This window comes from Pongo abelii, chromosome 12 (genome assembly GCF_028885655.2).
Source record: "Pongo abelii isolate AG06213 chromosome 12, NHGRI_mPonAbe1-v2.0_pri, whole genome shotgun sequence".
NCBI classification, from domain to species: Eukaryota; Metazoa; Chordata; class Mammalia; order Primates; family Hominidae; genus Pongo; species Pongo abelii.
Genome location: NC_071997.2, coordinates 132,195,769 through 132,220,693, shown reverse-complemented (window position 1 = coordinate 132,220,693; position 24,925 = coordinate 132,195,769). Strand labels below are relative to the sequence as shown.

The 24,925-nt window shown below is 48.1% G+C and overlaps 1 protein-coding gene across 1 annotated transcript in view; it reads right to left on the bottom strand.

Annotated features, from left to right (window-relative positions):
- The window catches only part of LOC129056855 (uncharacterized), a 48,615-nt gene that overhangs the window by 14,865 nt on the left and 8,825 nt on the right, over positions 1 to 24,925 (bottom strand). The gene's annotated exons all lie outside the window — the stretch shown is intronic.

Genomic DNA, 24,925 nt, shown 5'->3' with positions numbered 1-24,925 from the left:
GCATGGCACAGAAAGGGAAGTAATTCAACATCATATTTTTCAGTGCCATAATCCCTACAATTAAATGCAAAATATCTTTATTGAACTACATTAAATAGCTTTCATTTTAGACAAAAATATGGAACATGGCGAGCCACACTCAACATACCATGAGCAATTTCATGAGTTGTTAATATGAAAAAGGATAATGATATTCATAGTGATTGCAATTGTATTAGTTCTTAAGAACTAAAACATCTTTGATTTCACTGTTCCTAAGTAGCTTGGTGCTAATTGACCACACACACATAAAATGAAATCAATGAAAGCCATAGTTGTAATTTTAAAAAGTATTTTAAGGCTAAAATGAAATTTGTATGTTAAAAATTTGTGTATTTTTGTCATTTATATATGAAACTAATGTTGGGCTATTTTCTGCTTATAGTTTTAATAAAAAAAATTAAATAAAATTAAAATATGAGTAAGTTAATTGTAAACGTTAAATAAAATGACTACATAAGAAAGTGGTTTAATTGGTGAAATCTGCTTCAGTCACATGTATTCAATGAACTGTCAAAATAACATTCGCACACGCTGATGAAATGTTGGGAGAGCAAACGTGAGATCTTTGGCTTCTGTCAGATGCTCCTTGTCTCTGAGAATTTGGCACACATGGGTGCACACAGCCTGTCCTACCAGTGTGTGACATGGCTGGTGCGTCCTGCAGAACCCTGAGCAGGGGCCGTGGGCGGGAGCGCGCTGCTCCTGCAAGGGCACAGTGGACCCCGGATCAGGGAAACCTGGCAGGGCTTCTTGCCCTTGACCCCACTTTTGGGGTCCAGCTGTGCAGGGCATACAATCTTTCTGACTAAATGATCATGCCTGCCTTACCAGCACCCACACTATGGCAGAAATGGAAAGAGAGAGAGACAGAGAGTAAGGACTGAACTTGAGCCATTGGCAGGAGGAGAGGGCCACTCAGGAAACACCAGGTGCTTTTCATCCCACTCCCTCAGCGCTCCCAGTCCTGTTCACACCTTCCCACCCAAGAACAGCCTTCGCCGCCCGGCCTTGGAGAAGCCCCGGTTCCTGGGGTGGAAGCTTTCTCTGTGGCAGTGGCTTCCTGTCTTGCTGCAGTGGCCTTCTCAAATGAAGTCTCCCCTTACCTAAGTCAGGATTTGTTTTTTACTTGACAGCCATAGATCAACATTTCCTCATGCCATAATTTATATTTAATGTATTTTTCTGATTATTTTAGTATTCAAATAGCATGATGTAAAGATCTTGCTGTATTGATATTTGTACTTGTATGGATTTTATGGTAATTTTTAGAAGTAGAATTACTGAATTTAAAGGTATGAATATTTCAAAGATCTTTAGGACATTTATTTTTTAAAAACAAGTTGCTAAGTTTAAGTCTTCATCAGATGTCTATGATATGCACATGGAAATATTTGAATATATATTTTATGAAGCATTTCTATTATAAAATTTGTTTTGCATTAAACACTGGTGAAAATAATGGTTTCCCTATCCGAGCCTTAAATTCCTTTGCAAGTTGGTCCACGAGGCAGGAAACACCCCCGGGCAGTGCTTGTCCCTGTGCCCCTTTCATCCACAGTCCCCAGGGAAGGGCTGCTCCGAAGGAAGCTGCTGGGAAAATGGGTGGCGTTCCCCAGTCCCCCAGGAACTACGATGTGTGCTGTGGGGGTTACTGGCGTCCCCCAGGAACTACAATGAGTGCTGTGGGGGTTACTGCAGAGACTCTTTTTCAGATTAAGAAACTTCTACAACTTTTCTGGAGTTTTCTACAACCTCACTGGAGTTTTATGAATAATCAAAGGCTATTTTGACCTATGGAGAAGATTACATGACTATGTTATTAATACTATGGGGATTTGCCCTGATCGGCTCTTCAAAGGTCAAAGGCCCTTTGAATCCTTGAAATTTTGTATTTATGGAATAAACATGCCATCTTGATGTATTACCTGTCCCGGTGGATTTGATTAGCTAGTGTGTAGGAAGTTTTCAGATGTGTTCATAGAAGTGATTGATCTGTATTTTCATGCTGTGTGCCCATGTCAGGTTCTAGTATGAATCAAGCTATTTGTATTTTTTCAGTATTATTTTGTCAGCTTTGGCAATTTGTGTTTTTCATGGAACGTGTACATTTTTCTCTAAATTCCTCTCCATGCTTCAACTTGGATATCTTCTATTGATCTGTCTTCCGGCTTACTAGTCCTGTCCCTTTCTGTGTTCAACAAGTTATTAAGGCCAACCATTGAGTTCTTCATCTTAGATCTAATCTGCACTTCTAGAATGTCCATTCAATAGTATTTTATGGATTCCAAATCTCTTTTGAAATTCTGTATTTTGTCATCATTTTGGTTCAGTACACAATTGTTCACTTAATAGCAGAGAAATGGTGAAAATCCATGTGAACCAGCACATAATAGCCACTAAGTGTAAGAAAAGTATTATTTCTTCAACTAGTGTCAGGAAGAGTGATAAAATAACTATTTCTTATCAAGAGGAGTTCAGATGAAGGGATCTTAATTGCAGCAGGAGTTAAGGTGCCATCCACACTCTGTCATGACCAGCCATTCAGCTCCAGCCACCGCACACACAGGTTCCTGCCAGGAGTGTCCTTGCTCCAAAACCACCATGCACACAGGATTTTCCCTTCACAGGTATAACATTCCTCTCATGAAAAAGGCTTGTTTACAAGAGGATTGAGAGTAACATTTCTTCCAGATGAGATTTCAGAAACAATTGCAATTTTCTCAGAGATTCTCTATTGATGAGTCAGGAGTCAATGAGAAAAGTTGTATTGCTTTTGGCAGAAATAACACAAATACAGATTTTGATGGATGCATGCGTAAAGGTGCAGATGACATTTATTCAAGGTTGAAGCGAAGCAGAGATGCTGTGGGAAGCGGGGCTCCCCAGCCTGAAGACCACGACGCTGCGTAAACGACAGTCGATGCCTTTGCTACAGACGCGGAAGCAACTGTCTTCTTATTGCAGTATTGACACGATCTGAACTGAGTGATTGATGGATTTTTATAGAATTTTTGGCATTCAGTGTTCTTCAATTCTTCTGCATTGAAAAACCCAATGACTCTCCTTAAACAGCGCAGCTGAGAACATCTTCAGTTTATTTGTGGCACTAAAATCAAGTTAATTCCGAACAATAGCCCCAAGATATTCTTGTTGACTTTTAAAATAATCCTTTGAGCGAAGCCTACTTACTTCTTCTTCATATTTTTCATCACTGCTTGAGCAATCGGATTATGCAAGTTGAAGGAAGGACGCCAGCAGTGTTGCCGAAGTTCTCTGCTGCTGGAAGGACCTTGCTGAATGTGTTGAGGAGATAATCAATGGGAAATGCATTTCTTTAGGCATCAAGGCTGTTCTTAAACGCGACAACATTATTTACCAACAGGAAATGAAACTCTGACTTGAGGTGGGTGACTATTATGGACTGGCCAGGACTGTCTTTTGGGATAGATTTTTGGGATGAATTTCACACTTAAATAATCCAGTTCCTTCACACAGATGTTACCAGCCATGCTACCAGTGTGGCCTTGAGTAAAACCAACAGGTGTAATGCTGAAGAAGAAGGAAATAAAAATTGATAACATTTATCTTTTTTGTCAGTGGATTCTTTTTATGTTTTTGATCAAAAGACATATATAATCCTGAAAAAAGAACAAGGGAAATCTGATGCCATGAAAGGTGGTACTGTGTGCTTCAGCACATCCGTTTTGAAGAGCGGTTCTCAGCCTGGTGGGCTTCATTCCAGTTCATCTTCTGCACACTGGCTCACACGCTAATGCTGACCATGTTTTCTCAGTAATGAGTGTTCCATGGGCCAAGGAGCAAAATATATTGTATGTGACCACTATAGCAGGTATGTTGCAAGATAAAGGCAACAGAGACTATCACTGCAAAGAATTTTATAAGCAAATTCTGCAACACAAGAAACTGTTAAAGCAAACCAAATTATTGAGAAATGTCACTACAAAAAGATGTGTGAAACTTCTATGATTTAAATTACTACAGGTGAATGATTTACAGTCTCATCTGTTGTCTCAATGCATACATGCATAGACAGAAATAAATCTCACTGGGTGTCCAATGTTTTTATTTCCTGAATTTGACAATCCCATCTGCATGGCAGCTTCTGCTATCTATGCATTTTCTTATAATTCATCAAATAATAAGTCTTGCATCCTGTTTCCTGGTGTGACTAGTAATTTTGGATACATTGATAACATTATGTATGAAAAATGCATAGAGGTACCAGAAGACAGGTTCACCCAGCAGAGGCCCGCCCTTTGCTCTGCTCTGAAGACATAGTGGGACACCAATGGCCCTCACTTCATCAGGACAGTGCTGGGTCGAGACGGGGCTGCAGTTTCGGTCAAGTTCCATCCATCTCTTTTTCTCCTCATGACTAGGGTTTTCACTGAGAATCTTGTTCCCTGCTTTTCTGAGGTTGGACTTAGTTCTGTAGCCTCTCCTCTCCCTGTGATAGTGTCAGGGTTTGACAAATGCCCTGAGAGTCTATCCTGGTGCACCCTGGAGGCCCCTGGAGCAAGCCTGGAGGTTCAGGCCACAGGTCTGTGCAACGCTTTGTGTTTTCCTGTCCCCCAGCAGTGGCTCCATGCCAGGGTTGCTGTGTGGAGAGCGGGTGGAATATCTGAAACCAGAAGGAAAGGGCACCTCAGCCTACTGCACACAGAGGCTCTGGGGCTCAGCCTACTGCACATCGAGGCTCTAGGGCACAGCCTACTGCACACTGAGGCTCTAGGGCACGGCCTACTTCACACCGAGGCTCTGGGGCTCAGTCTACTGCACACCGAGGCTCTAGGGCTCAGCCTACTGCATACTGAGGCTCCAGAGCTCAGCCTACTGCACACCGAGGCTCCAGGGCACAGCCTACTGCACACCGAGGCTCTAGGGCTCAGCCTACTGCACACCGAGGCTCTAGGGCTCAGCCTACTGCACACCGAGGCTCTGGGGCTCAGCCTACTGCACACCGAGGCTCTGGGGCTCAGCCTACTGCACACCGAGGCTCTGGGGCTCAGCCTACTGCACACAGAAGCTCTGGGGCTCAGCCTACTGCACACAGAGGCTCTGGGGCTCAGCCTACTGCACACCGAGGCTCTAGGGCACAGCCTACTGCACACCAAGGCTCTAGGGCACAGCCTACTTCACACTGAGGCTCCAGGGCATGGCCTACTGCACATTGAGGCTCTGGGTCCCAGGCTGTTGCTCTGGGGCTACACACCTGTGCAGCCTGGGATTGCACTGAATGCTGCACATGACTGTAACACAATGGTGAGCATTTGTCTATCTCCATGCCTTCTTCTGGAACACCTCCTGAAGAACCTGCCAGAGGCTGTTTTACAGTTAACCTTTTAAAATATAAGTGGAAGAAGGACACTCTAAAATAAGGATAAAAAGTATGGTAAATACATAAACCAGCAACATAGCCATTTATTATCATTATCTAGTATTGTGTACGGTGCATAGTTGTATGTGCTGGACGTTGACACAGTTACTGCATCACCACAAACAGTGAGCAATGTGTGGCACTCTGGCATTAGGACTGCTGTGTCACCAGGCACTGGGGAATTTCGGCTCCATGATTATCTCACGGGACCACCACTGCATACGGGGTCTGTTATTGACCAAAACGTCCCTTTTCAGTGAGTAAGTGTATTTGTTTTAAAAACTCTCAAAAATAGCATGTTTTTAGAAAAACTAGCTAAGTGTAAAATAATTGAAGTTTTTTTATTGGAACAAAGTAATCACATTTGAATTACATTAATTTGTTGCATGTCATATTTTATTTAATTACATCTAAAAGCATTAGTATTAATAAAAAGTGTTATTTTGCTTAAGGTTATATTAAAGTAGTGCTCTTTTGTTACAGTTATTATATTTCTGTCTTACGGCACCATTTGGTAATTTAATAGTCTACGTCATCTGTTTTTTATTAAAGATACATTAGATGTATAATTGCTTAAAAGTAGAAATTACTGGAAATAATTAGCTAAGAATCGGGCCCTCGGCCTGGCCAAAATCTGACTCCACTGAAGCTGTGAGCGGTTTTGTGAGCCCATGTTGGCCTCTGTGAAGCTCTGAGTGGATTTGTGAGCCCACACTGGCCTCTGTGAAGCTCTGAGCAGTTTTGTGAACCCATGTTGGCCTCTGTAATTCTCAGCAGTTTTGTGAGCCCACATTTGCCTCTGTGAATCTCTAGAGGTTGTGTGAGCCCATGATAGCCTCTGTGAAGCTCTGAGCGGTTTTGTGAGCCCATGATGGCCTCTGTGAATCTCTGAGAGGTTGTGTGAGCCCACATTCGCCTCTGTGAATCTCTGAGAGGTTGTGTGAGCCCATGACAGCCTCTGTGAATCTCTGAGAGGTTGTGTGAGCCCATGACAGCCTCTGTGAATCTCTGAGAGGTTGTGTGAGCCCATGTTGGCCTCTGTGAAGCTCTGACAGTTTTGTGAGCCCACGTTGGCCTCTGTGAATCTCTGAGAGGTTGTGTGAGCCCATGACGGCCTCTGTGAATCTCTGAGAGGTTGTGTGAGCCCATGACGGCCTCTGTGAAGCTCTGAGAGGTTGTGTGAGCCCACGTTGGCCTCTGTGCACTGCGCTTCTGCTTCCATCTCACTCCAACAGCTTTTGCCCGACGGTGTTGAAGGACACAGCAGTGTGTCCCAAGGCCACAGCCTCAGTGTTAGGTGGCCGTTGTTTGTTCAAGTACCAATTTTCATGAAAAGCAAGTCCTATCTCCTTCTGTGAGTTTTCTAGAAAATCACATACTGAATCATTATTTAGCTCTAAACAATTCTGAGACAATAATAAATAAAACAGTGGTCATTTAGGGTCTATACTGTGTTTCCAGCACTGGGAAGTTCACACGGATTATTATTATTAAGCCCCCTCCCCACACGTTAGATAACACAGCGTCCAAGGCTTAGCCAAGACCACAGCTTGGAATTAGGGTCTAATACAAATCACCAGAGTCCAAGACCTGGCGCTCTTCCCAGCATGCAGCACCAACAGCCAGAGCTCACCCTGCCCACAATGACAGCCTGGTGTTTGATGAGTGTCCACAGGTGCACAGAAACACGGGCCATGGGACATTTCCCACGAGGGTTCACAAGGGGAATAAAAACACAGGCTGTGGGGCATTTCCCACGAGTGTCCGCAGGCGCACAGAAACATGGGCTGTGGGACATTTCCCACGAGTGTTCACAAGGGGAATAAAAACACAGGCTGTGGGGCATTTCCCACGAGTGTCTGCAGGTGCACAGAAACATGTGCAATGGGATGTTTCCATGGGTCACCTAATTCCAGCCGAGGAGGACAAACCTTCCTGGACAGAATGGGTATTGTCAGTGTGGAGAAGTATCCACAGGCTATAGCCGCAGAAGCTGCTAGATGGCTGAGAGGTGTCCCCAGGAAATAAATGGGGTGCCTGTTAGATAGCACAGGATCCCCGAGAACCAGGTGATTTTCTGACTTTACTAAACACACTATGAGCAGCTAGGACATTTTAGTGCAGCTCTCCTGGGCTTGTGAGGGCTGCTTTCTGTCCAGATCCTGCCTGCTATGAAGAGTCATTGGCTGACTCAACAAATATTCCTTGTAATAGTTGGCTCAGGCTTCCATAACAGAAACCCACAGACAAGGTGACTTATATGACATGGATTTATCCTCTCCCAGTTCTGGAAGCCAGAAGCCGAAGATCAAGGTGTGGGCAGGGCTGGTACCTCCTGAGGCCTCTCTCCTTGGCTTGCAGCTGCTGTCTTCTGTCTGTGTCCTCAGGTGATCATCCCTCTAGGTGCACCTGTGCCCTCATCTCCTCTTCTTATAAGGACACCAGTCATACTGGATCAAGGTCCAGTCTGTGACCTTATTTCAACTCGATTACCTCCTTAAATTCCCTGTCTCCAAGACAGTCACTTCTGAAATGCTGAAGGCTATGGCTTTAACCTATGAATGGGGGAAGAAGGTGAATTTGGTTCCTAACATAGATGATAACACAGGTTCATGGTTGAGAGAGATGGAGGAGAGAAATGGACACAGCCCTGGGAGCTCATGTCCACACGGGATCCTCAGTAAGGGGTTGGAGCCAGTGTGAGGGGTGAAGGGTCAGATGCGAGGCCCCCTGCCTGCCATGCAGCAAGTGCCCCTGAGTTTTGCTGCCTGGAAGAGGATGCACACTGGGCCACTGCGGCTAGGTGGGTCTACCATATTTGAGAACATTGGTCCAAGAGGTCCAATTGTGACCTCTTGTCTGGAGGTGCAGGTACACCTCCAGCTGGGCAGCATGCAGCCTCTCCAGCCTCATTCCGCCCAGGCTCTGCCCTCATGCCCAGTTTCTGAACGTGGGCACCCTCATTCACTGCTCTCTACCAACGAGGACTCTACGTTCTTCCCCATTGACAACAGACGGGACATCTTTAATGTGCTCCTGTATCCCCCCTTTGCCTGGAAGAGCCTCCTAAATGTCTGTCTGACATCCCCAAAGATCTGTCAATGCACAGCTCAGATGCCTCTCTTCTGGTCACTTTTCCAATGTGACTTCTCTGGGAAAGAAGCATCAATTACTTTTTGGCTCCTAAGCATCATGGTTTATTACACAATTGAGTCATAGATTAAAATATTAATGTTAAATATGTATGTGCATGTGTGTGTGTGAGTGGGTGTGTAGGGGCAAGGGGGTTTGGGAGGAGTGTACATGTGCATGTGTGCGTGTGAGTGCATGTGTACACCTGTGTGTGCGTGTGTGCCTGTGTGCATGTGTGTACGTGTGTGTGTATGTGTGTGTAGGGGCAGCCTGCCCAGTTCATGGGTTGACGGCACCGTGGATGTGGCAGGTATGGTGCCAGGCCCGTGTGTGACACACCCTGCTGCTGGAGGTGCACCTGCACCTCCAGACAAGAGGTCAAAAACATCCAGCCCAGCTGCCAGCCTGGGGCCCTGGGCAGAGGCCGGTGGCTAATGTGTTAGACATTCACCTAACACACTTTGGTAAGGGGTGAAAACAGTCTATTGTACCAGTGACTAATCTATTCCTCGCTTGTTGTTAATTCAGCTCAACTAAGAAAGTTCAAGGTGGCAGGAGGCCCAGGTGAGGGCTGCCCAGGTGAGGGTGGCCATGGGAACCACAGTGGCTTCTGCCTGGAAGGTGTTGATGATAAAAGCCAAACAATAAAATTGTCACAGAGGTTTATTCTCAGCCGAATATGAGTGGCCATGGCCCATGATGCAGCACTGAGATGGCCTCAGATCCTGTGCTCAAGGTGATCGAGCTACAGCTTGGTTGTATACATTTTAGGGAGGCAGAAGTTACAGGTTTACACTGGTTCAGCCCAGAAAGGTGGACATCTCAAAGCGAGGGCTCACAGGTCACAGGTGGATTCAAAGATTTTCGGAGTGAAGATTGGTTGACAGACTTCAGCTTTGCCTAAAGAGTGAAGTCAGCAGAAAGAAATGCTCCAGCAGAAAGATAAAGGCTTTGTGGAAACCAATGTTCACGGTATGGAGATGAAGCCTTCAGGCAGCAGCTTCAGGGAGAATCGATGGCAAACGCCTCCTATAGGACCTTAAAAGATGTCAGGCCTTAGTTAAATCTCTCCTGGATGAGAAAAGGGCCTAGTAAGGGATTCTCCACAGAATGCAGATGTTCCCGGCAAAAGACGCCTTTGCGGGGCCATTTCAGAGTATATAAGGGAGATATAGTTGGGGTTAATATATTTTGATTTCCTTCAGGACCTGCTATTTTTCATGTGATGCTATGCCAGGGCCAGGTTGGAGTGGGGAATCTGATTACTACAAGGAGTCTGTTGGGTAGTGTTTTGATGTCTGCTTTAGTGCTAATGCTGGTCAGCTGGTCCTGAACTCCACAGGAACGAGGGTATAATGTGGCCTGTCCAACCCTACTTCCTGCCATCATGGGCTGAACTGGCTTTTTGAATTTTTGGGGGGGATCCCCTTGGCAAAGAGGGGGTCCATTCAGTCGGCTGAAGGACTTAGAATTTTATCTATTTTACAAAGGACACCAGAGGCTCTTCTCAAACAGAACTGGCACTGCCTGACAGCCCACCTCTCATGAAGCCGGCATCACAACTAAGCACACGATTTTATTTAGTCCTCTCAGGAAAGTGCAGTTTTGTTTCACAGATGAGAAAACCAAGCCAGGGAGAGCTTCATTTACCTCTCCAAGGTAAACACCTGGTAGCTGCTGAACCGAGAGTTTGGGCAGAGGCTTTTCAAAAAGTCTTGAAGCTCTCCAACACCGTGAGACATGGATGCCCGTGAGGCAGCTTCCTACATACCAGAAGGGAATGTGCAGTGGAAGGGGAATCCCAGCATTGTCTTTGGAAAGAGCAAGGGACAGACCAGTCCTGTAGGACCTCCCTCCCACCACCTTCACCCTTCTCTTCTCTCTCTCCTGTCAGCATCTGGGTTCCTTCCTTGGTCTGCCTGCTTCCCCGTGGAGGGGGTGGCCCACCCGCCTCAGCCTCTGGCCATCACTCCTGGGAGCTGGAGCCATGCCCGGCCAGCCGGTCGTCCACCCCGATTCCTGCTCTTCTAATCCATCCCACACAAACTGCTGCTGGATGGATCTCCCAGAACAAACCCTGTGCTCACACCGCGGCCAGACCTAAGGGCTCCTGCAGGCCACAGAAGCGTTCCCCTGGGGAAAGTGGTTGCCACAAGCTTCACAGACAGGCACAATCATGTTCATCTCGGAGATACTCATGTAAGACTCAGTGTTGCTGAAAACACATGTGTGTGTTTGTTAAACTCTGGGATTACAGGGAATCTTTAAGTTCCTAACATACATGATGAATATCCAGGAAAGAATCAAAGACTCACTTGCTCTTTCCCAAATCACCTGATCATAGAGTCCTTATCTCCTGGTAAAAGAAACACCATTGGGCAAATGCTGAAAGGCTGGTTTACAGGACGCCAGTCCTTACCTCCTGGTAAAAGAAACACCATTCGGTAAATGATGAAAGGCTGGTTTACAGGACACCGTGGCTTGAAGGTGCCCCCAATGTTTGTATGTTGGAAATTTCATCCCCAGAGAAACGGCCTTGGGAGGTGGGAACTTAGAGGGGCGAGTGGGCCATAAGAGCTCTGCCCTTAGGAAGAGATTCGTCCTTCATCGCAGGAGTGGGTTTCTGATTAAAAAAAAAAAAGGGGATAGGGTTCTCTCTCTCTCTCACTCTCTCTCTCTCCCTCTCTCCCTCTCTCCCTCTCCCTCACTATGCCCATTAGGACACACATAGGCTGGAAGAGAAAGAATGAAAATATACATTCCGTGGAAACGGAAAGCAAATGGGAGCAACGGTGGCCACACTCATGTCAGATTAAATGGACGTTAAGTCAAAACTGTAAAAAGAGATCAAGAGAGTCATGATGTGAGGTTGAAGGGGTGGCTTCGTCAAGAGCATGTAACAATTGTAAATACATCTTTACCAGCATCGGAGCATCTAAGTATATAAGCAAATGTTAGTAAATCTGAAGGGAGAGACAGGCAGCAAGTCAATTAAGTAATAATATTAAGAGGCCTCAGGGTCCCACCCTCAGCAAGGGGCAGACCATCCAGGTGGAAAATCAATGAAGAAGGATTGGCCTTAAACTACGTGTCAGGCACCTGGGCTCACTGGCCCTTTGAGACCATCCCATCCAGCAGCAGCCAGAAACATGCTCTTCTCTAGTGCCCTAGAGCGTTCTCCAGGATAGACTGTACACTGAGGCACAAAACAAGTCCTGCCTGACTTAAAGAGACCAGAATTACATCAAATACCATTCCCAGCCACAGTGGTATGAATCAATAGCAGGAGGGATTTCAGAAGATCCGCAAAGGTGGGGAAATTAAACACCTTACTCCTGAACCACCAGTGGGTCCATGAAAACATTATACGGGACATTTAAATACATCTTGAGACAAATGAAAATGGAAACACAACATATTAAAATCTATGGGGCACAGCAAAGCAGTTCTAAGAGGGAAGTTTTTAGCAATAAACATCTACATCAAAAAAGAAGAAAGACACCAAATAAACAGCCTCACGTTACACCTCACGAAACCCGGGAAGCCAGAACACACTAAGCCCCCACTTAGCAGAAGGAAGGAATGGTAAAGGCCGGACAAGAAACAAAGGAACCGTCTTCATACCTCGCCACGCTGCGCTCCCTGTTTATGAATATTGATAGTTATTTATTTTGTAATTGATCCCTGGCAATTTTCTATCATCATTCCTCCTTCTTTGTGCCTGGAGACCCAATGTTGAGTCACCAACCTGCCTTCTTTTGTCTGCCTTGTATCATGTGGCTCTGCCTTTTGCGTTCACTTCCTGGGTCTCATTTCCTGAGGATTTCCTGTGTGGAACATACACTTGGGTTTTGTTTTGCAATCTCACAAAATATACTTTCTTCATTAGATCAATGAATGGAAGCATGGTTAACTATTTCGTGTGATACAGCATCTTCCTTTGGTCCTTCGGTCACAGAAGGAGGAAAACGGTTCTCCCTGACTGTCCGGCTCCTCTCAAAACTTCACGTGGGACACCGGGTCAGGGTGGGGGCTGAGGGGTTTCCACATCAACCACTCTCCATCTCCCTAAATACCAGCTGGGTGTCCTACAACTTAATTCAACTCTGATGCTTTCTACCTGGGGTTAGCCCAGGTCCCTGGGCTAAAGACTCAGCCCCACAAGGTTGCCCCTCTTCAGATGTCACTCCCAGGGATCAGGGTCCCTGGTTACCCCCACGTCTTTCCAACTTGGCTCCAAACTGGGTCATCAGCTGTGTCACACAAGCACTACACTAATGTCGGGTGTTAACAGGAAAATCTGGGTGTGGGACATGGAAACATGCTTTCCAATCTGTGCAACTTTTCTGTAAATCTAAAACTATTCTAAACTTATTTTAAAAAGTGTACTCTTGAAGGTGCTATAGGATAGATAAAACACTTCAGAAATATCAATGAATATACAGTCTATTACAAATTGATGTAAAATTTTTAATTCTTTTTTTGTAAGCTTGCTACAAAATTGTAAATGAGCTAGTGGTAAGCTTTGGGTTTATCATTATAACATACTGACAGAATCTCATTTTATTGCTACTTTTTGCTTCCTGTCTCCAGAGGCTGACAAAGAAAAAAGACGAATTAAAACTCTTGAAGGTAAGTAATTTTCCATATATCACCAAGCAATAAAAACATCAGCAAAAAATTAAAGATTGCAATTTAGTCTAGCTTTATAACTAATACATGAGAAGTGCATTTAAGCAATTTAAATTAATAGCGTGTCACAGCAATAAAGCTGTTGCTTTTTTTAAGTCAGATATATACATTTTATAATAGCGCTTAGCTTTTTAGCATTCTAATATACAACTTTTAAAATCACTGTGGAATTGCATCCAGATAAGGCTGCGTTTCTTCTCCCTTGGGAACTTCCTGCTCTCCTCCCTGCTCAGCCCTGCGCCCCTCACCCTGGGGCCCCAGGAGCTTCTTTTCTCTCTGGCACTGATTTCCTGTGACCTTTGCTCTTCTATCCTATCCTTGGGCTACAGTTTACTAGATTTATTGAATTAAAATTTTTCTCTCCTACAAAAGCTAACAAGTCAAGCAAAAGAAGGAATGTTCAGACAAGTCTAAGTTCAGCGTGCTTGTATTTCTCCCTACAGAGGCTTACACGTAGCACACACTGCACGCAGCACGGCCGTGTGGACTCAGCCCTCACCACCACCTCATCCTTGGGCCTCAGAGGAGCAGCAGGACCTCCCTCCAGCCTGAGGGCAGTTAAGGACTCTTGTCCGAGAACAAAATTTCAAAAAATTGAGTTTTAAAGATTGAATTGGCTGCTATTCATGATGCACGGACTGGCAACGAAACATCCAGTGTACCATTCATAGCGTACCACCCGTACCACCCACAGCATACCATCCAAGCATACCATCCACAGCATACCACCCACAGTGTGCCATCCACAGTGTAGCATCCAAGTGTACCATCCACAGCATATCACCCACAGCGTACCACCCATGCCACCCACAGCGTACCATCCAAGCATACCATCCACGGCATACCACCCACAGCAGACCATCCACAGTGTAGCATCCAAGCATACCACCCACAGTGTGCCATCCACAATGTACCACCCATAGTGTACCATCCACAGCACAGATAGGGCTTCCCCAGGCAATGCCCATGGTCTGTTTCTGCAGGCAGCTTGGGTGGGAAGGAGGAGGTGACCTGCTGCAAGCTGGCAGGATATCGGGTTCATCCATTTGTGCTGCTGTAACAAATGCCAAGGATGGACAGTCGCCAACAACAGAGATTGATCTCTCCCAGTTCTGAGACTGTGAAGCCCAAGATTGAGGCACCTGCAGGGTCAGTGTCTGAGGAAGGCCTGGGCTCTGTTTTCAGGAGGGCGCCTGGAGCTGTGTCTCACATGGAGGAAGGCAGGAAGGGCCAGGGGCGCTGGCTTCAGCCTCTCCTGTGAAATCACTAATCCTGCTCACAAGGGCTTCACCCACCTGCAGGACTTGATCCCCTGTGAAGAGCCCCCTTAATACCATCACATTGGTGCTTAAGTTTCAACACACAGATGTGGGGGGCACATTCAGATCACAGCAGATAACGTCAGTAGCATTCATGTTTGACATGGTTTGGCTGTGTCCCGCCCAAATCTCACCTCAAATTGTAAAAATCCCCACATATTGTGAGAGGGATCTGGTAGGAGCTGATAGAATCATGAAGGCAGGATTCCCTCACGCTGTACTCGTGGTAGTGGATAAGTCTCATGAGATCTGATGGTTTTATAAAGGGCAGTTCCCCTGCACAAACTCTGTTGCCTGCCACCATGTAAGATATGCCTTTGCTCTTCCTTCCTCTTCCACCATGATTGTGAGGCCTCCCCAGCTATGCGGAACTGTGAGTCCATTAAACCTTTTTCCTTTATAAATTACTCAGCCTTGAGTGTGTCTTTATTAGGCCAGGACAGACTAATACAATGTTCCTTTCCTCTTGTGGGCTTAAGTCCAAGGATGTTCTTATCCTGCCAGCCCGGGGTGGTTGGGCCCCTCCTGATGGGTGGCTGTGAATCTCCTGTTTTTGGAAAGCTGGCCTGTTTTTAAGTTCAGTTTGGTGACCTGGCACCTGGCACAGGTGACTTCAATCTGCCCAGTCTGCCCAGGTGGGGCCTAGTACAGGAACTCAGTGCAAAACAATGGCCCCCCTGTAAACCGTATTTAACACTCTAATGCGCAAAGTAAAACATTCCCTTGCAGCTGACGTTTAGGGAGGCAAACCAGGTCCCCAAACCAGGTCCTGGAAGTGACATTTCATTTTGCTGCTGGCATTGAGACCACGTATTCAAGCTTTAGGTTGAAAATTCAGTTTTAAATGTACACCCTATGTCATTTATGACACTGTTATCAGAAGACTCTGGGTCTCCCCCTGAGGTTATACTTTCCTCTCCTCCTTCCAGAAATCCAATGTTTAATGCTTTGAGTGCGAGGATACAGTAAAGAGGGGTGGAGACAAAAAAAATAACAAATTGTGCTCCCTGCTGTCCAGGGGTTTGAGGTGTGGTTGTCCTTTCTTAAGGGAAAATTTTGCCAAGATATGCAGCTTGTGATTTGCAGCTCTGTGTGTGTGTCTGTGTGTGTGTGTGAAGGCTGCCATGACAAAGCACCCCAGAAATTCATCCTCTCATATCCCAGGGCTGGAAGTCCCAGATCCAGGTGCAGGCAGGACTGCTTCCTCCTGAGGCCTCCCTCCTCAGCCTGCAGACGCCGGCATCTACTGGGTCCTCACATCCTGAGGACTCCCTCCTCGGCTTACAGACACCAACATCCCCCAGAGCCTCACGTCCTGAGGCATCCCTCCTCCGCTTATAGACACCAACATCCCCCAGGGCCTCACAGGGTCCTTCCTCTTTGTGTGTGTCTGTGTCCTGATCTCCTCTTCTCACAAGGACACCGTCCTGTGGGATTGGGGCCCACCCTCATAACCTCCTTTTACCTTAATCCCCCCTTTCTAGGCCCCGTCCCTAACTGCAGTCCAATTCTGAGACACTAGGGATTAAGACTTCAGCCTATGGATTTGGGGACACGATTCGCCCTGCAGGACTCTGGCTTTTAGATGAAGGCTGAGAATTTGTTTCCTAAAATGTGCCTCACCGCAGGCTCCACGCTGTGATATCCGCGTTTATCGCTTCAAACATAGGAACAGTACAGCTAAGTAACGGCTGCCACTAAATAGTTAAAACTCAAGCCAAAGTGTTCTGTCATTCTTAAAACAGATATTTTATACAGAAAAGTGTAATTTCTGGTCCCCTCTGTTAGTATTACTGGCTCATTCCTTCTGGAAATTGACTTATTTAGAACCAATGGTGGAAAGCGTGGAACAGAAAAACCAGCAGCTTGGCAGGTATGGTATGGTTTACTCTTTAGCAATACAGTTTTCTCAACCAGACCAAAAAAAAAGGGATGACATTAATGCTGAATATATTTACCAAAAGCTAAAATTAATGCTTTATCTTCTTTGCATATATGTGTATTTATATTAAACTCAATTTTAGCACAAAGGCAAATACACTGAATAAAGTATTCATTTTAAAGTGGTTGATGCATATTTTTCTCTTAAAAATAATTAATATATGTGCAGTTTTTAGACTTATCAAAGTCTGCCAAACAGAAAGGAAGACGTTTGCATATTTCTTCACTATCAAAGGATTATCTCAACACCACCAAATGGGAGAGTGTGTAGCTCTCAAAGCGCCCACGAGCCTGTCATCTCCCACTTAAATATCTTCCCGTGAAACAGAAGCATTTGAAAAGAGATCCTTCCATTGCCACCGCGAGTCGGATCAAATTCCCATACATTTGGGAGAGGAAAAAAAACTCAATTTTATCTGGATTTAAAAATCCAATGCTCACAGCACAAGCACAATCAACATAACATCTTTCTTTAAGCGCACCGTCTACACTGGCTGTGTTTCACTGCCCCTGTGGCCTACACCTGAGTCAGGCTGTTTATTCCCTCACCAGGAGCTGGAAGGACTGTGCTGCCTCCAGCCTCTCTGGCTTAGAAATGTGCCTGCAAGAGGAAGAATTGCCCAAAACGCCACCTTTAAGGGATCCTGAGAGAGCCGTGGACCTTCATGAAGAAACACTTTTCCCCAAAACAATAAAAAGGTATCGACCCGTTGCTTTTTGTCGTGAATGTTCTTTCAAAATGCTGCAGAAATGAAGCTCTGAGTAACGGAATCCTGATATCAATTCTAACAGGAATAGCTAAATAGTTGAGGGTTTTCAAAATCAATGGGAAAAATTTATAAGATAAGAATCTTGTTACAAAGAAAAAAAAATAGGGATCTAAATGTTGAGAAACATTGAAAGGTCTCGCAGTCCAAAACCTTGACATCAGAACTGACTGAACATTTGTACAAAGTGAAGTTCCAGGAGCTGCCCCTTTAGAAAGGTGTCCTCCCTCCCGGAGGAGCTGCCTCCACGCTGCACCCTGATGCCGGCCTTCCCCAGCGCCTGTCTCTGCCAGAAGCCTCTCCTTCACAGCACTGCACCTTTGCAACCTGCACCCGCCCTCTCCCCTGGACCCCCACCCACACCCTCCACCCTCTCCCCTCCATGGCACTGGACCGTTCCTCTGACCATCAAGGTCCCCTGCTCACCTGCCCCCTCCACACGAGCCCCCGGCTCTGGGGCAGGAGCATGATTGTTCATTGATGTGTCTGGGACCACTGACCACGTCTGATGCACAGTGCCGCCAGGCGTCCCCAAGTGTCCCTAAGCACCTGCGGAGTGCCCATCCCTTAGGGACTTGTTTCCTTACCTGTTACAGGAGACCCAAGAAACTTCAACAGTCCTGAGATTCCATTAGAAACAACATTTCCCCAAAACGGGGCACGTGGGGGTTCTGAGAGTCCCATCATGAGTTACTGGAGCCCCCACCTTATCCCTCAGCCCCCCACCTTATCCGTCAGCCCCCACCTTATTCGTCAGCCCCCCACCTTATTCCTCAGCCCCCCACCTTATTCCTCAGCCCCCCACCTTATTCCTCAGCCCCCACCTTATTCCTCAGCCCCCACCTTATTCCTAGCCCCCACCTTATTCCTTAGACCCCCACCTTATTCCTCAGACCCCACCTTAATCCTCAGACCCCACCTTATTCCTCAGACCCCACCTTATTCCTCAGACCCCACCTTATTCCTCAGCCCCCACCTTATTCCTTAGACCCCCACCTTATTCCTCAGCCCCCACCTTATTCCTCAGACCCCACCTTATTCCTCAGACCCCCACCTTATTCCTCAGACCCCCACCTTATTCCTCAGACCCCACCTTATTCCTCAGCCCCCACCTTATTCCTCAGACCCCACCTTATTCCTCAGACCCCACCTTATTCCTCAGCCTCCACCTTATTCCTCAGCCCCCACCTTAATCCTCAGGGCAGAAATGAGAACATGGTTTTCCACTTCCCTTTTTGTTACTCAGGTCACATAATAATCACTTATATGGCAAAATTTCAGATGCAATTAGAGAGTTTTCAATCCTTCCCCCATTGAATTTCAGATTGGTAAGGTTTTTGTTCAAATTTTCCCTCAAAATTAGTTGTTTAAAGATTTGCGCTAGCTTAGTACACTCATATATCCAAACATTTACAGGAATGTCTGCGCATTCCTGCGCTCTCTTGAGGGAGAAGCAACGAAGAACCTGAACGATAGAAAGTAACATGCACACGTAAAAGAAACCGGCATCTTTGTGCCACACTCAGAACGCCGGAGGAGCCTGGATCGTCACCTGTAACCCAACAAACCTCACTCCTTCCCAGGATAAAGCTTCTCCAAATGGCACCAGCATGGGACCAATTGCTCAGGTGCAAAAAAAAAAAAAAAAAAAAAAATACGACTTTCCATCTGTCCCTGCACACCCCACCTGCAGGTGCCATTGACTGCTTCATCCAGACAATCCCCTGATCCAGCCCGCCTCATGGCTCCACCAGCCCAGGGCACCCTCCTCACAGCTACCTGGACCAGGTGGAGCCTCCCTGAGGGGCTCTGCTTCCTACACACATGCGCGCAGGAACCCAGGTGAGTGAAACTGCAGTGTGGTTTGAATTGTGCCACTCGAATGCTCAAGCCCCTCCCAGAGTTTCCCGAGCCATCAGCCCCTTCACGCCCCCGCCTCCCTTCTTGGCTTCCACTCCTCGCTGTGGTAGCTCCTGAACCTCCCTTCTCCCGCCCGCGGCATGTTCTTCCCACAGTTACTGAGGGGCAGCTCCCTGGATTCTCAGGTTCCTCTCCTCCAACGTCCCAGGCACTGAATGGGAGGTTGAGACACTTAAATGCTCTCCAAGCCAGGCATGCAGGCACCTGTGTGTCTCACCCACACGCTGACATAAGTGATGAGGGCCAGGACGTCAGCCGAGACAGCCGGTGCACGGAAACCCACGAGAAAATGCTGGGCTTTCCTCGAAGTGTGAAACCCTGGACGCATTCTGAAATCCCCGAGGATGCTGACAGCCACAGACGTGTAGACGGAAAGAAAGAAAATCATTCGTGTTGCTGATAGTGGGAGGAAGTACACTGCAGCCTGCACCTGCCTCCCCTGATGCCGACAGCAGGACCGCCACCCTCGTTCTCTGCAGTCACACTCCCCATGTGAAAGCATCTCCTGTGTTCTTTCTACTGGGATGCCATTTTCAGGCCGGCTCTCTGCACAGGCAGTGCAGTGTGGTCACTGTGCTCCACTGATCCACTGAACGGGGTTTTATAAAAAGGGCGTGTGACTCAGGTGGGCAGTGACCTGGCATCCCAGCCTCCAGGAAGAGCCCTTCTCCGTGTTTCAACACCCGCGCGATATGGGGATGGAGCGATGCTGCTCTCTTTGGATGTTCTCCCCATGTTTCTTCTGCTGTAGAATTTGTCACAAAGTCCCCAGTACCCTTTGGGAATAAGGTAACTCTGCCGTCTGCACCCCATCTATCCCTCAAAGCTTCAGCCAAAGGTAACATCCTCTGAGGAGTCTCCCCCAACGTCCACTCCCAGGGGGACAGCGGCCTCGAGCGTCCAGCATGCAAAGGTGTCCCCACCCCACCACAGCCACTGGTGACCAAGGATGCTTCAGTGGTGATGAGTGCCTAGGGAGACAGGGTCTCAGTAAACGCCTATTGAATATAACTCAACACAGGGCAGGTGCAGAGGCCCACACCTCCCCAGCCCTCCACCTCCCTCCCTCCCTCGATTCCTTCCTTCCTCCCTCCACCTTCTCTCTCCTTCCTGCCACTTGTCCCTTTGCCTCCTTTCTCGTCTCCTATGGACACCAGGACCCAGTTGTCCGACAGCAGAAGGGAACTCCACCTTCCGACTTTTCCACACAACACAGCTCCTGCATCTCAGAGCTCCAACTCCATCAAAGGCCTCAAGAAAGGAGCTCAGGGGTGGCCAGGGTGCTCCTGCTCCAGGCATGCCAGATGGTTTGCCAACAAACAGGACCTTTCAAACTTTCAAACCCCACTCCCTCATCTTAGAAATGACTGCACTTCACCTGGGCTACCTGCCCTGTTTCGAGGCAGCTGCAGAGCTGGTCACCAGGTCATGAACTTGAGCTTTGCCTTCATTTAACCTCTGGGAGCATCAGGTCCCTTTACTGCAAATGTGGATAACAGCCATTCCTACTCAGGTCAGGGTTAATCATCACAAAACCCTTCGGAAATTTCCCATTGTTCAAGAGAAATTGGACCAAGCCAGTCAAGTGGCATGGGCTACACGAGACCACTAAGTGGACCAGGCTTATGTGAGACCACTGCAGCAGAGGAGAGAGGTGGATCAGGCTGCACAAGACCACTGCAGCAGAGGAGAGAGGTGGATCAGGCTGCACAAGACCACTGCAGCAGAGAAGAGAGGTGGATCAGGCTGCACAAGACCACTGCAGCAGAGGAGAGAGGTGGATCAGGCTACACGAGACCACTGCAGCAGAGGAGAGAGGTGGATCAGGCTACGCGAGACCACTGCAGCAGAGGAGAGAGGTGGATCAGGCTACGCGAGACCACTGCAGCAGAGGAGAGAGGTGGATCAGGCTACGCGAGACCACTGCAGCAGAGGAGAGAGGTGGATCAGGCTACGCGAGACCACTGCAGCAGAGGAGAGAGGTGGATCAGGCTACACGAGACCACTGCAGCGGAGGAAAGAGGTGGATCAGGCTGTGTGAGACCACTGCAGCAGAGGAGAAGTGGATCAGGCTACGCGAGACCTCTGCAGTGGAGGAGAGAGGTGGATCAGGCTGTGTGAGACCACTGCAGCAGAGAAGTGGATCAGGCTACACGAGACCACTGCAGCAGAGGAGAGAGGTGGATCAGGCTACGCGAGACCACTGCAGCAGAGGAGAGGTGGATCAGGCTACACGAGACCACTGCAGTGGAGGAGAGAGATGGATCAGGCTGTGTGAGACCACTGCAGTGGAGGAGAGAGGTGGATCAGGCTGCGTGAGACCACTGCAACAGAGGAGAGGTGGATCAGGCTACCCAAGACTACTGCAGCAGAGGAGAGAGGTGGATTAGGCTATGGGAGACCTCACCCCCACTGCCCCCACTGCCCCCAGCCATCCTTCCCTGGTGCACAGCCCAGGCCTGGGGGTCCAGCCACGCCCTCCCTGCCCCCAGCCGTCCTTCCCTGGTACACAGCTGGGGCCTGCGGGTCCAGCCTCACCCCCCTGCCCCCAGCCATCCTTCCCTGGTGCACAGCCCAGGCCTGCGGGTCCAGCCACGCCCTCCCTGCCCCAGGCATCCTCAGTTCCCGTCTGAGCTCAGTGTCCTGTCTCTGCTGTGAAGCTGTGTGGCCATCAGCAAGGCCATGTGGGGACTGAGAGTGGAAGCGGCTGCCATTCCCAGTTGGGGGCCAGACGCTCAGGCCGACCCTCACCCTGAGAGCCCTGGTGGGTTCTTCTGGGTCCTTGAGTGGAATCCCAGACTATCCCCAGCATTCAGGTCACTTGCTGATTTTGCTTGTTAAACTCATGGCTGCCTTCTGAAACTAGGCCTGTTGTTTCTTTTCCAGTGAAGAGAAGCCAGCATAGGGTAGGGAGAGAAGAGATGCCTCAGGGTTGAGGCAGGTACCAGAGAGTGTGCAGGACCCCAGGAGCCCTGTGCAACCCCGGCCCTCGTGGGCTGATGTGAGAGTCAGGAAGGGTCTGAGGTGAAGGAGCAAGGGGCCCTAGCCTCCAGGCCTAGGGACACAGGTGTGACAACACCAGCCAGCTCCAAAGCCTGGGGGCCAGGTAGGTGGCGTGACCGTGAGACGGTCCAGTGGCCTGCGTGTGGCTCCCACCCATGCCCACTTCCTAATTTCCCAGACCAGTGGCTTTGTCACGGACACAGACAAGGGCCAGAGGCAGGTGTGGCTAAGATTACGGCGCTGAGGTGGGAGATGACCCTGAGGGTCCCAGCGGGCCCAGTGCAACCACACAAGCCCTTGAAGGCAGAGGTCAGCTGCGATCAGAGCAATGGGGATGGGGATGTGGCTGACTTTCAAGGGGAGGAGAGGCCGTGAGTCCAGCAGGTAGCTGGCCGCTGACCCAGGGGAAGCAGGAAGAACCATTCCCCAAGCCACCAGGTGGCCCTGCCCACACCTGGATTCATTTAACCCCGTGAGACCCTGTCGGACTCCTGCCCTCCAGAATTGCCAGCTAATACATTTGTGTTGTTCAAACCACTGAAGTTCATGGTCGGATGTTATGACAGCAAAAATAGCCTGATACACTGTGAGAAAGTGGAGAGCACACGACGCCTCGGGAAAACACCTCCTTGGCTGGGTTTTGCTAAAGCAAAAATAGAAATCCAATTTAGTCATGAACTTACAGTTTTGACAGAAGCCATAAATATAAATTTTATATGAAATACTACAATTTTTAAATGCTGGGGGAAAGCTTTAGGATAAATTAGTCATGATAAGAATCAAACTAAACACATTTGCAGGTAGACTCTTCTGACAGGCCATTGCTTATCAAAACCAGTCAGTCTTCTGACACTGGTATCAACCTCTGTATCGCTCCTGGATTTTTCTCCTCTCAGGAGACACTATCTTCATTTAAATGCACATAGAGCCTCTATGAAGCACTTCTTTTTGTAACTGGGCATAGCTGACAAGGAACTGGAAGCTCTCCTAGAGAAGGTTCTAATGTCCTAGGAATTAAAATACTTGTCACATTTCGAAGAATATTTAGGAGCAATCGCAAGGGTCTGAGGTGGTGTGTGCTGTTTATGGGAGGAGGGCAGGGCAGAGCCTCTGAGAGGCTGCAGAAAGAAGTCGTCGGAACTCCAAGCATCAGGTGAGCCACCGCGCTGGAAAGAAATGCGGATTCCAGATCTTACGGATTCGTCTACTTGAAGCTACTCACCTAACACATTTTAGTAAGCATACTGATCAGAACTGATTTAAACGGGTAACATTTTGAGTAATTATCACATCCGGCAGATGTCATATTGCTCATGCCCCTGAAGATGAGCCAGCATTCTCTTCCTGCACACAGCGTCCCTCCCCGGGACCTCTTCACCTCCCTGAGGTCAGTTGCTGTTTAGATAAACACCTACATGCTTGAGGCCTAAACACACACGCGCTGGAAATGACCTGCTTCCAACCTGTCCACCTATTCTCTTGACCTATTGGCATTAACAATCACTGAATTTTCACTACTGTGGAGCGGGGTCATGAATTAAACCCTCGGCAGGAGCCAGCGTTTACCTTAGGTCTAGCCCTGCTCTGCAAATCACAAAGGCCACAGCAATCCTGAGCCATTTCCTGGTTACCTGCGGTTGATTTCCAGCTGGAAATGTGTCTCAGCTCAAAGTTCCCATCTTTCCCATTCCTCACTCTCTCCGCAGTTTCTCTATTTTTCTCCTGGGCCAGTGAACAAGGCTATTCCCATCCCAGGAGGGAGAACCTCATGGCCTCTGCCCTTCCCCCATCTCTCCCTGTGGTTGGTGGGAAGAAAAGGGAAGTCACACTCACCCAGCCCCTCCCTGCATCCTCCACAGTCCCCTGGGGCAGCCTCACTGCTGACATCATCAACGTCGCTCCAGCCAGGACCGAGGCCGCACGCACATCCTCAGCGGAGCTTCTCCCCTTCATCCACGATGTCTACATTTTAGATTGTTTGATTTTAGCCACACATTAATTATTGGCAAGTTCTTGCTAGATAGTCTAATAAATTAGAACTGATAAAACCTGAGGTGCTCTGACTAAAACCTGAGGTGACTGATGCTAGGTGGCGGGAAGATGCGTCTTCTCCCCAGAGTCCCCACCGCAATGGGGACCTGAGGCTGCTGCGTCTTCTCCCCAGAGTCTCCACAACAATGGGGACCTGAGGCTGCACAGGTCCCCTCAGGCCCCACACCCTGACACCCACCTGTCCACCTTCCTCTCTGCTGCTCTCTAGGATCTCCACTTAAGATTCTCCAGTTAGCATTCTTCCTCCAGAACAACCTTCCCTGGCAACTCCTCGCTCTTCCCAAGGCCACCTTAGGGACCTTCGTACACAGCTCCCCAGGAGGGAGCTCCCAGCAGGTAGCAGCTGAAGGCCTGGCAATCCTCCCATTCTCTCACCCACAGGCCCCAGATGCTGGAAGGTGAGAACTTGTGATTTTCTTCACTTGGATCCCAAACCCTCAGCAAAATGGTTAGTGCCTAACAGGCGCTTTTGAAAGAGGTGTGAGCAGACAAAGAAAGGAATGTGTTTACTAAGGAAAGAGCCTGGTGTTTCTGCAGGTCACACACCCCAAAGTGCCACAATCCGTCTCTAGTGGAGGCTTCAACGGTGTGTTCTTCAAGTTCATTCACCAGGATTCCTCTGGCATTTTATTGGCCCTGTCTATTTCATGAGTAGTGAA